The sequence below is a fragment of the Phyllobates terribilis genome, unplaced genomic scaffold (genome assembly GCF_046119375.1).
Source record: "Phyllobates terribilis strain yellow unplaced genomic scaffold, ASM4611937v1 Scaffold_6__1_contigs__length_29720123, whole genome shotgun sequence".
In the NCBI taxonomy this organism is placed as follows: Eukaryota; Metazoa; Chordata; class Amphibia; order Anura; family Dendrobatidae; genus Phyllobates; species Phyllobates terribilis.
In genome coordinates this window covers 3,544,083-3,556,427 of record NW_027362766.1, presented here as the reverse complement: position 1 = coordinate 3,556,427, position 12,345 = coordinate 3,544,083, and the positions used below count along the sequence as shown (strand labels likewise).

Sequence of the window (12,345 nt, the reverse complement as noted above, 5' to 3'; positions counted from 1 at the left end):
ATATACATATATTCCATGTGGTGGTATATACATATATTCCATGTGGCGGTATCGGGGGTATATACATATATTCCATGGGGTGGTATCGGGGTATATACATATATTCCATGGGGTGGTATCGGGGTATATACATATATTCCATGGGGTGGTATCGGGGGTATATATATATATATTCCATGGGGTGGTATCGGGGTATATACATATATTCCATGTGGTGGTATCAGGGGTATATACATATATTCCATGTGGTGGTATCGGGGGTATATACATATATTCCATGTGGTGGTATCGGGGGTATATACATATATTCCATGTGGTGGTATCGGGGGTATATACATATATTCCATGTGGTGGTATATACATATATTCCATGTGGCGGTATCGGGGGTATATACATATATTCCATGGGGTGGTATCGGGGGTATATATATATATATTCCATGGGGTGGTATCGGGGGTATATACATATATTCCATGTGGTGGTATCGGGGGTATATACATATATTCCATGTGTTGGTATCGGGGGTATATACATATATTCCGTGTGGTGGTATCGGGGTATATACATATATTCCATGTGGTGGTATCGGGGGTATATACATATATTCCATGTGGTGGTATCGGGGGTATATACCATACGCTCACTGTTAGTTTCTCAATGTCGCGGCCTCGTCCATCACTCGCCGTCAGTTACACAGTGAGCTGATGATTGCTGGCGGCAGTGTTGCGTCCTCTGACCACTGGGGGCAGTGTAGAAACCTGTGCTTATCCCTGGCACATAGATTACTGGTGACGTCACGTGTGTGGGCGGGCTTTGTCTCCATCCTGCGCTGTGATTGGCCTTTAGGTACGTAACCCTCCTCCTTCCCCATTCTCTGTACTACGCATGCGCTGACCTGTAGTGACGCCTGGAGCCGCCGCAGAGCCTGGCGAGTAGTGGCAGCCAATCAGCGGTGAGCGCGAGCTGCTCCCGGCGTGCACCGCTCCTGTCCTCATAGAGACGTCAGTCCAGTATCAGCTGCTCCTCCGGGTGTCGCTGTCTCCGCCCAGTACTGGCCAGGTGAGAGGAGTACGGAAGCCGAGAGCGTCCTGCTGTGTGATAGAGGGGTGTATACGGCGGCCTCTATATACTGCGCAGAGCCGCCTCTGTATACAGCGCAGAGCGGCCTCTGTATACAGCGCAGAGGGGCCTCTATATACAGCGCAGAGCGGCCTCTATATACAGCGCAGAGCGGCCTCTGTATACAGCGCAGAGCGGCCTCCGTATACAGCGCAGAGCGGCCTCTATATACAGCGCAGAGGAGCCTCTATATACAGCGCAGAGCGGCCTCTATATACAGCGCAGAGGAGCCTCTATATACAGCGCAGAGCGGCCTCTGTATACAGCGCAGAGCGGCCTCTATATACAGCGCAGAGGGGCCTCTATATACAGCGCAGAGCGGCCTCTGTATATACAGCGCAGAGGAGCCTCTATATACAGCGCAGAGCGGCCTCTGTATACAGCGCAGAGCGGCCTCTGTATACAGCGCAGAGGAGCCTCTATATACAGCGCAGAGCGGCCTCTGTATACAGCGCAGAGCGGCCTCTGTATACAGCGCAGAGCGGCCTCTGTATACAGCGCAGAGCGGCCTCTATATACAGCGCAGAGCGGCCTCTATATACAGCGCAGAGCGGCCTCTATATACAGCGCAGAGCGGCCTCTATATACAGCGCAGAGCGGCCTCTATATACAGCGCAGAGCGGCCTCTGTATATACAGCGCAGAGCGGCCTCTATATACAGCGCAGAGGGGCCTCTATATACAGCGCAGAGCGGCTTCTATATACAGCGCAGAGGAGCCTCTATATACAGCGCAGAGCGGCCTCTATATACAGCGCAGAGCGGCCTCTGTATACAGCGCAGAGCGGCCTCTATATACAGCGCAGAGCGGCCTCTGTATATACAGCGCAGAGCGGCCTCTGTATACAGCGCAGAGCGGCCTCTGTATACAGCGCAGAGCGGCCTCTATATACAGCGCAGAGGGGCCTCTATATACAGCGCAGAGCGGCCTCTGTATACAGCGCAGAGCGGCCTCTATATACAGCGCAGAGCGGCCTCTATATACAGCGCAGAGGAGCCTCTATATACAGCGCAGAGCGGCCTCTGTATACAGCGCAGAGCGGCCTCTGTATACAGCGCAGAGCGGCCTCTGTATACAGCGCAGAGCGGCCTCTGTATACAGCGCAGAGCGGCCTCTGTATACAGCGCAGAGCGGCCTCTGTATACAGCGCAGAGCGGCCTCTGTATACGGCGCAGAGCGGCCTCTGTATACAGCGCAGAGCGGCCTCTATATACAGCGCAGAGCGGCCTCTGTATATACAGCGCAGAGCGGCCTCTGTATACAGCGCAGAGCGGCCTCTGTATACAGCGCAGAGCGGCCTCTATATACAGCGCAGAGCGGCCTCTATATACAGCGCAGAGCGGCCTCTGTATACAGCGCAGAGCGGCCTCTATATACAGCGCAGAGCGGCCTCTATATACAGCGCAGAGCGGCCTCTGTATACAGCGCAGAGCGGCCTCTATATACAGCGCAGAGCGGCCTCTGTATATACAGCGCAGAGCGGCCTCTGTATACAGCGCAGAGCGGCCTCTATATACAGCGCAGAGCGGCCTCTGTATACAGCGCAGAGCGGCCTCTGTATACAGCGCAGAGCGGCCTCTATATACAGCGCAGAGCGGCCTCTGTATACAGCGCAGAGCGGCCTCTGTATACAGCGCAGAGCGGCCTCTGTATACAGCGCAGAGCGGCCTCTGTATACAGCGCAGAGCGGCCTCTGTATACAGCGCAGAGCGGCCTCTGTATACAGCGCAGAGCGGCCTCTGTATACGGCGCAGAGCGGCCTCTGTATACGGCGCAGAGCGGCCTCTGTATACGGCGCAGAGCGGCCTCTGTATACGGCGCAGAGCGGCCTCTGTATACGGCGCAGAGCGGCCTCTGTATACGGCGCAGAGCGGCCTCTGTATACGGCGCAGAGCGGCCTCTGTATACGGCGCAGAGCGGCCTCTGTATACGGCGCAGAGCGGCCTCTGTATACGGCGCAGAGCGGCCTCTGTATACGGCGCAGAGGAGCCTCTATATACGGCGCAGAGCGGCCTCTGTATACGGCGCAGAGCGGCCTCTGTATACAGCGCAGAGCGGCCTCTATATACAGCGCAGAGCGGCCTCTGTATACAGCGCAGAGCGGCCTCTATATACAGCGCAGAGGAGCCTCGGTACACGGGGCAGAGCGGCCTCTGTATACAGCGCAGAGCGGCCTCTGTATACAGCGCAGAGCGGCCTCTGTATACAGCGCAGAGCGGCCTCTGTATACAGCGCAGAGCGGCCTCTGTATACAGCGCAGAGGGGCCTCGGTACACGGGGCAGAGGGGCCTCCGTGTACCTGGGGCAGACTGGCCCTTCGTATACAGTACAGCCTATATAGAGGGCAGAGCTGCCTATACACAGTGTATCCTATATACTGTACAGAGCAGCCCTTATACAGTGTATCCTATATACTGTACAGAGCAGCCCGTATACAGTGTATCCTATATACTGTACAGAGCAGCCCGTATACAGTGTATCCTATATACTGTACAGAGCAGCCCGTATACAGTGTAGCCTATATACTGTACAGAGCAGCCCGTATACAGTGTAGCCTATATACTGTACAGAGCAGCCCGTATACAGTGTAGCCTATATACTGTACAGAGCAGCCCGTATACAGTGTAGCCTATATACTGTACAGAGCAGCCCGTATACAGTGTAGCCTATATACTGTACAGAGCAGCCCGTATACAGTGTAGCCTATATACTGTACAGAGCAGCCCGTATACAGTACGGAGCTGCCCGTATACAGTGTAGCCTATATACAGTACGGAGCTGCCCGTATACAGTGTAGCCTATATACAGTACGGAGCTGCCCGTATACAGTGTAGCCTATATACAGTACGGAGCTGCCCGTATACAGTGTAGCCTATATACTGTACGGAGCTGCCCGTATACAGTGTAGCCTATATACTGTACGGAGCTGCCCGTATACAGTGTAGCCTATATACTGTACGGAGCTGCCCGTATACAGTGTAGCCTATATACTGTACGGAGCTGCCCGTATACAGTGTAACCTATTGTTAATGATTATAACTGTGTTGTAATGCTGCTGTACTCGCCACGCTGTTACCTTTTTGTCACAAGCAGCGCTCTGCTGCCCCCTATCGTCAGGATAATTACCCAATTGAAGGACGAGGCTGCGGCTGCTCGCTAGTAGGCCGGTTATTGGGGAAATGACAGTGAGCGTATGGTATATACACCTCTGATTCCAACACATGGAATATCTATATACCCCCAATACGGTCTCTGTGAATTCCCCGATAACCCAAGTACGTCTCTGCCAGCAGCGATCATTTACAGGCGATTACACCCCTGCCAGGCACCGTATGGCTTCAGGAGGGCGGATTACAGAACAAGAGGCTATGGGAAGAAACTGTCCCGGCACTCGCGTGTCATTTAATGCTCTTTAGTGGAAATCCACACGACGACGTTTCAGCCCATCCCGGGCTTCTGTCACTTGTGGAATAACAAATCCCAGATGAATTTCTAGGGTCCTTCCCCGGAAATGACACCGAAGAAAAATGTATCATCATTAACAATGTATCGCAGTGTGATAACATATAGATCTATATCTCCAGTAAGAAAACTTTTCACATTATTGGGCAAACCGCATAAAATATAAATCCTGATCCTATATAATCCCCAATCATTACAAGAAGTCAACACCTCAGATACATTACAGAGGAGAGATAAGAATCACCACCGCTGACCCCAGAAAGTCTCATCATTAATAGCCATTCTACATTTAACTTCTTTCTATTTCATTCATTTTATATATATTTTTATCATTCTTTCCCCTTAATCATAGCGGAATTGATTAAACATGTCCTGTATATAAAATATATATATATATATCCATTTTCAACAAAATGATTGACATACAGTGGAGGAAATAAGTGCTCCCTTTCTGTTTTTGTAAGTTTGCCCACTGACCAAGACATGAACAGTCTATATTTTTAAGGGTCGGTTAATTTTAACATTGAGAGAATATCCAAAGAAAATCACATTGTATAAATTAGATACATTTATTTGCATTTTGCAGTGAGAAATAAGTATTTGATCCCCTACAAACCATTATGAGTTCTGGCTCCTAATCAATTCGTTACCTGCATTAAAGACAGCTGTCTTACATAGTCACCTGTATAAAAGACTCCTGTCCACAGACTCCATTAATCAGTCAGACTCTAACCTCTACAACATGGGCAAGACCAAAGAGCTTTCTAAGGATGTCAGGGAATAGACCTGCACAAACCTGGAATGGGCTACAAAACCATAAGTAAGACGCTGGGTGAGAAGGAGACAACTGTTGGTGCAATAGTAAGAGAACTAGATGGTGGCCTGATTCTAACGCATTGGATATTCTAGAATATGTATGAATATGTATATGTATGTGTGAAGGGAGGACCGGGGAGCGAGGCCGCCAGTCAGGGTACTTCTGCTGCGAGCAGCCGGGAGATGACCGGCTAGCACCGGTCATCTCCCGGCTGCGTCGCCGCTGATCTCCCGACGGTGGCCTGCGTGTTTCAGATCCGGTGCCAATTCACAGCCGGGCTGCGCCAGTTGCTGATTGGTCGCGGCCGCGACCAGTCAACGAACCGTGTTAGTGAGGACCCGGGAGCGGCGCTGCCTGTGCGGGTACTTCCGCTGTATCGCCGCTGACCTCCATGCGGCTACCGCCGGGAGATCAGCGGCTAGGGCTGCTGATCTCCCGACGGCAAGTGTGAAGGGAGGACCGGGGATGATTCTGTGAGTTATTGGGAGAAGGTGCTGTGGTCAGATGAGACAAAAATTGAGCTCTTTGGCATTAATTCAACTTACCATGTTTGGGGGAGAAGGATGAGTACAACCCTACGAACATCGTCCCAACCGTGAATCATGGTGGGGAAAACATTATACATTGGGGGTGCTTTTCTGCAAAGGGGACATGACGACTGCACCTTACTGAAGGGAAGATGGATGGGGTCATGTATTGGGAGATTTTGGCCAACAACCTCCTTCACTCAGTAAGAGCATTGAAGATGGGTCATGGCTGGGTCTTCCAGCAAGACAATGACCCAAAACATACAGCCAAGGCAACAAAGGAGTGGCTCAAAAAGAAGCACAGTAAGGTCATGGAGTGGCTTAGCCAGTCTCCAGACCTTAATCCCATAGAAAACTTATGGAGGGAGTTGAAGCTCTGAGTTGCCAAGCGACCGCCTCAAAATCTGAATGATTTAGAGATGATCTGCAAAGAGGAGTGGACCAAAACTCCTCCTGACGTGCGCAACCCTCATCATCAACTACAAACAACGTCTGACTGATGTGCTTGCCAACAAGGGTTTTCCCACCAAGTATTAAGTGTTGTTTGCCAGGGGGATCAAATACTTATTTCTCACTGCAAAATGCAAATAAATTTATCTAATTTATACAATGTGATTTTTTATTTATTTTTTTTTTTTGGGGGGGGGGGGTGATTTTAGATCTCTCAATGTTAAAATTAACCTACCCTTAAAATTATAGACTGTTCATGTTTTTGTCAGTGGGCAAACTTACAAAAACAGCAAGGGATCAAATAATTATTTCCCCCATCAATATTGCATCTATACAAACCCCAATATTCATAACTTTCCACCTGTGCCCCTGTGTCTGTTTGCAGGTGTAACATTTCCCATGAAGGGAACAAACATTTCCTTTCCTCTCATGATGTCTTTCCTGGGGACAAGGGGGACTTCTCCACTTCTCTATCTATGCATAAACACATGTCCCTTTTGTTATCTGAGCCTCAGAAAAGATCTTTCCTGTCTAATTACTTGTATTCTGTAGGGAGTCTTGGCTTCAAAGGGAACTTGAATGGATAGCTCTTCCTATCTTAATTGGTTTCCTCACCCCCCAGCTATACATAATTTACTCTCTTCCCATATGTTAGACATGTGTTTCTACTACCAAGGAGTGTAAGCTCCTGTCCTACTGGATATTCTGTGTGCGGGGAGGAGGGAGAGAATGCCCCCTTACTGGACTGGGTTATGGATCTTAATTTCTATGACATTTCCCCCTTTTTGAGGCTGCATGGGAAACTGGTCTACAGATCGTTTCCCAAGCCTGCCTCCTCGGCATCTTTTCCTGGATCCCACAATACCCTTTTCTTCTGGGATTTGGAGATGGGCTTCCCTGAGGGGTCACTCAGCGCCACCAGACAGGTCTGAGACTCCTGGCTAGAAGTAGCCAAAAGTGACGCTAAAGCCCCAACTTTACAGAAACCCTCCGGGAACTGTTCTGGGTCAGGAGAAATTGCACAACAAATTATAGGGTCCTCTTTTTTCCTTTTACCCTTGTGAAAATAAAACAAAATGGGTCTAAAGTAAAATTTTAGTGAAAAAAGTTAAAGGTTCATTTTTTTTTTTTCCTTCCACATTCTATTAAAGAAGTTATCCACCACCCTAACTCATTTCATTAATCTTTCTTTTATGTGCCAGTAAATGCATCCATACTCTCATTATAGTAATCCACACCTCTTATAATTCAGATAGCATCACTTGGTGTCTGCAGCTGCAGCTCTGATGTTCACATCGATCACTTCCTGTCCCCGGGCTTACTGTGTTCTTATACTACAAGTTCCATCATGCATTGCAGTGGCCGGTGAGCCGGCACTTATCACGCCCTCTCCATTCTCGACCCAAACTCCTTCCTCCTCACTCCTCAGGAAGCATGCTCCGGCAAGCTGTCATTCAATCCAAAACGTCTACACCCACCACCAGGAGCACAGTGACCACTTCCTTTAATTTTCTACAACTGGTGTGCCAGAAAAGGAAATATCAGACAAAACAGAGGAGGAAGAAGAATCTCCATAAGTATATTACAAAAGGTATTGTTTTGAAGAGCTATGATATATAAAGAAGGGTCAAAAAGTAGTGGAAAACCCCTTTAATTCCTGTGAAGCACCTGAAGGATTAATAAACTTCAATATAGTTTTGAGCACCGTAGGGGTGCAGATTTTAGAATGGTGTCATTTTTGGGTATTTTCTGTCATCTAGACCCCTCAAAGTGACTCCAAATGTGATGTGGTCCGTAAAAAAAAAAAAAAGGTTTTGTAAATTTTGTTGAAAAAATGAGAAATCGCTGGTCAACTTTTAACCCTTATAACTTCCTAACAAAAAAACTGTTTAAAAAATTGTTCTGATGTAAAGTAGACATCTGGGAAATGTTATTTATTAACTATTTGTGTGACCGATCTCTCTGATTTAAGGGCATAGGAATTCAAAGTTTGAAAATTGCTACATTTTCAAAATTGTCGCCCAATGTCCGTTTTTTTTTTTCCACTAATAAACGCAAGTCATATCGAAGAAAATGTTACCACTATCATGAAGCACGAAAAAACAGTCTCACAATCAGTGGAATCCTGTGACAAGAGAGTCAACATTGACTTTTAGGATTGCTACTTACTATAGGGGGCACTAGAGCTCTTGTCCTCTTCCTCTCTGAAGGAGAGGAAGCATTGCAGCTTAAGTCTCCTCACCTTGGCATGCTTGACACGTCACTCTCTGCAAGGAGAAACTTTGCCCCTTGATTACATCATAGAGTGACACTGGCAAAATTATGAAATTTGGCATATCATTAAGGTGCAAACAGCCTTGGGAGGTAAAGGGGTTAAAAGAGGAGCAGTAGGCACTACTCCAGGATGAGCTGCTATGATGATAGAACTTCCCCAGACATTGTGTCTCCAATGTACAGTTATGAATATTAGGGTTAGTTTTGATCAGATATTGATGGGACATTCATTTTCAACTTCAGGACTAATAGGGGAAGGACATGCATATTTTTTCATAACTGTTAGGCATGCCTATAAGCCCCAAATCAATAGTGGAAAGATAAATGACAATAGCCATGCCATGTTTCCCATCTATGAAAAGGAATCTCATTAGTTTCTGAAACTTAAGCCACATCCCTTGACCAGCCCTGTTAGGAGTCATCTAGGGAGAGGTATATGGATGTAACTTAGGAGCTAATAAAAAGCAGAACCGGAGTCGGAATCAATTGTCGGTCCCTGGAGATGCAGCTAACTGCGGTTCTGACCATTTTATTTATGGATTGCCTCCCTCCATAAATCTGAAGCTATTGCAGTGACGTCAGGTTTAGTGATTTACTTTAGTTTTTCCTTTTATGTTACGCAATTGTACATGCTGTATTTTTCTGTCCCCTTCGTAAAATCTTTTGTATATTTTTATAAACACTGCCTATAATTCTGGATTAAATATAAAATTTAATAGCATATGGCTTTCAGGGGTGCGGTGAACAGAGCTAACAGTAACTGGTGACCACCCAGCCTGAAAACGATTGGTGGTGGCAGTTAATAATCTCTCTTGGGTTACTGTGGAGCTGGCTGTCACCATACCGGGGGTATATACATATATTCCATGTGTTGGAATCGGAGCATAAGCTCACTGTTAGTTTCCCAATAACTGGCCTAGTAGTGATAACAGCCTGCAGCCTCCTCCATTAATCGTCAGTCAATTGCGTAATTGTCCTGACGATAGGGGGCAGCAGAGAGCTGTTTGTGACAAAAAGTTAACAGCGTGGTGGGTCCAGCGTGACCCCTCCGGCTGCTATCTTTAACATACACTATACATATGCATTATATATTTTACACACAGCCCTACATTACACACGTGTACAGTGTAGAGCTACATTATACATATACAGTGCTGCACACCATTATGGACGCCCCTTCATTTTTTTCATAGACTGTACAATATCTTCAGAAATAAATGGAAATGTACCAAAGTTATATTCTCAGGATATTTTAATTAATGGTCCAAAGTAATACAACAATAAAACATTGTTTTTCCATGTTGCAATTTCAAAGAAGAAACAGAATAAACAGCATGTGCAGCAATAAAGGCCCCCCTAATTAATACCTGGTTGCACCCCTAATTAATACTTGGTTGCACACCCTTTGGCATTGCTGACAGCCTACACACATTTCTTGTAGCCATCTATAAGCTTCTTGCTCTTCTCAGCTGGAGTTTTCTCCCATCATCCTTTGCAGTTTGTTCGAGCTCTTGAATGTTTGCAGGTTCTTTTTCCCATTGGCAGATTTCAGCTCACGTCAATGGGATTGAGGTCAGGACTCATTGCTTGCCATTTTAAAACTGTCCATTTTTTTCTTTTTCGACCTTTTCTGTATACTTTTGGATGTGTGCTTTGGGTCAATGTTTTGCTGGAGGACCCATGATCTTCTACTGAAACCAAGTTTTGTTACGCTTGGTAGAACATTGCGCGCTAAAATCTCTAGATAATTCTCTGATTTCATAATTCCTGTGATACGGTCAAGGCCTCCAGTATCAGACGCAGCATAGCAACCCCACAACATTATGGATCCATCACCATGCTTAACTGTTGGTAGAAAGACCGTGGAAGCTTCATTGCTCCGTCTGTAAAAAAACAAACAAACTGCAAAACTGTTGCTTTGTGTCTTAGAAATTATTAAAAATCCCTCTCTCCCTCCAAACCACTCCCCCCACCCTCTATACCATTTGCAAAGTTGAAGAGCTCTCAATCTAAGGAGTTGTCTCTATGCAAGTAGCGGTACAAAAGAAGCCACAAACTCAATTATCCAGACTAGTTACCATACAAATGGAGCTCCTAGTAGAGGAGACCTGTGATGAGTAGACACCTGGCTAAATAGGAAACTGCTCATTAAGCCTCTAAGGAAATCTACCTCACCCCGCACAGTAGCCAGGACGTCCCCATTTGAACATGTTGAATCTGCAGTCTCGTAGGCACCGACACGAAATATGGAATGTCGGAAGTTCTATAATTCCGATTGCGATGGGACAAATTTTTAGCGTCAGGGTTAGCTAAGGAACAATATTTTTCCATATCTGTGAGCCCTCCCGGTGAGCTATAATGCAAAAGTACAAAAATAACGGACAGTAGCCAGGTCATGTCTGGTCTCTGAAGAAAGGTAAATTCACAATAAAAAAAAAAAATGGCATCACTTGCTAACTTCTGCGAGAAGTTATTGCAGTAATTAGATTTAATAAAACCATGAAGGGTGGAGACCAACCCACGTGAGGTTATCACAGGGGAGAGTGTGGACAGGGCCCCTCTTCGCCATAAAAGATCAAGCCGAATATTGATCTATACTCATGCCGGGCGATAAATATTTGTAACCGGGGTCCCGTTCCATAACGGCCAGGATTGGAGTACCTTCCTCCAGCTAAACTGAATAGTCTCTGCGATTGGTCTAGTAAGTTTCTTCTGTTAATCCCTTTTTATTTTGTGTAACTGTATATGCTGTATAGTTTTGTCCCCCTTTTAAAATCTTTTGTATTTTTTATTTATTTTTATAAACACTGCCTCCCTTTTGGATTAAATATAAAATTTAATAGTCTGGTTTCTTCAGCTCTGTAATCGTTCCTCCCCCGAAAGCCATACACTCTACTAGAAAGCAGGCGTCCAATCAGGCCTGTATTTAAATATTTTAAAACTGATTGGTGGTGGCAGCGAATACTCTTAATTGGATTATCGTGAAGCTGGCAGTGATCGTACGGGGGCATGTACACGTATTCCATGTTCTGGAATTCGGAGGTGTGTACGCCATACGCTCACTGCTCGCTTGCCGATAGCTACGTAGTGAGTAATCAGGATCGTGTGTGTGCCGAATCCCTGACAAATTGTTGGCAGCAGTGGGATATTGTATGATCCTGCCGGTGTCGTACTGACACTTTCCATTGCCAAAAAGCTCTATTGTTTCATCTGTCCACAGAACATTTTCCCAGAAGGATTGTGGTCAGTCAAGGTACTCTTTGGCAAAGATCAGTCTTTCCTTTGTCTTTTCTTCAGCAATAGTTTCTTCCTAGGCCTTTGCCCAATAAGCTCTGCTTGGTTTAGTGTGTGGCATATGGTACTTGTGGAAACCATGACCCCAAACTATTCTAGTTTGGCTTTCAGGTCTTTGGATGTTTCAGATGGTGTTTTTTCCACCATTCGCACCAACCTTTGAAGACATCCCTTGTCAATTTTCCTCTTTTCCCCACGTCCAGGGAGGTTCTTGATGGTTCCATGCTTGGCAAACTTCTTAATAACATTGCACACTGTTGAAACTTGGTATCCAAGTGTCAGGCACATATTAATGTCAGGGACATATTAACAGAATATTAGCCCCCTCTCCCATGCCCTCTCCTGTAGTGTTTGTCCAGGGATGACAATTATACAGTGTCTTACTGCAAATTATCACCACTT

At 46.3% G+C, this 12,345-nt stretch overlaps 1 protein-coding gene across 6 annotated transcripts in view; it reads left to right on the top strand.

Annotated features, from left to right (window-relative positions):
- The window catches only part of LOC141152699 (farnesyl pyrophosphate synthase-like), a 49,240-nt gene that overhangs the window by 25,900 nt on the left and 10,995 nt on the right, over positions 1 to 12,345 (top strand). For 2 of the 6 annotated variants that reach the window (XM_073637280.1, XM_073637281.1), the window contains exons 1-2: positions 878 to 1,060; positions 7,805 to 7,966. The exons of 2 other annotated variants lie outside the window; for them this stretch is intronic. The gene's annotated coding sequence lies outside the window, so the exon portion shown is untranslated. Of the gene's footprint in view, positions 1 to 877; positions 1,061 to 7,804; positions 7,967 to 12,345 lie in introns of those variants that run through there. 2 more of the 6 variants (XM_073637279.1, XM_073637277.1) reach the window with 2 other exon arrangements.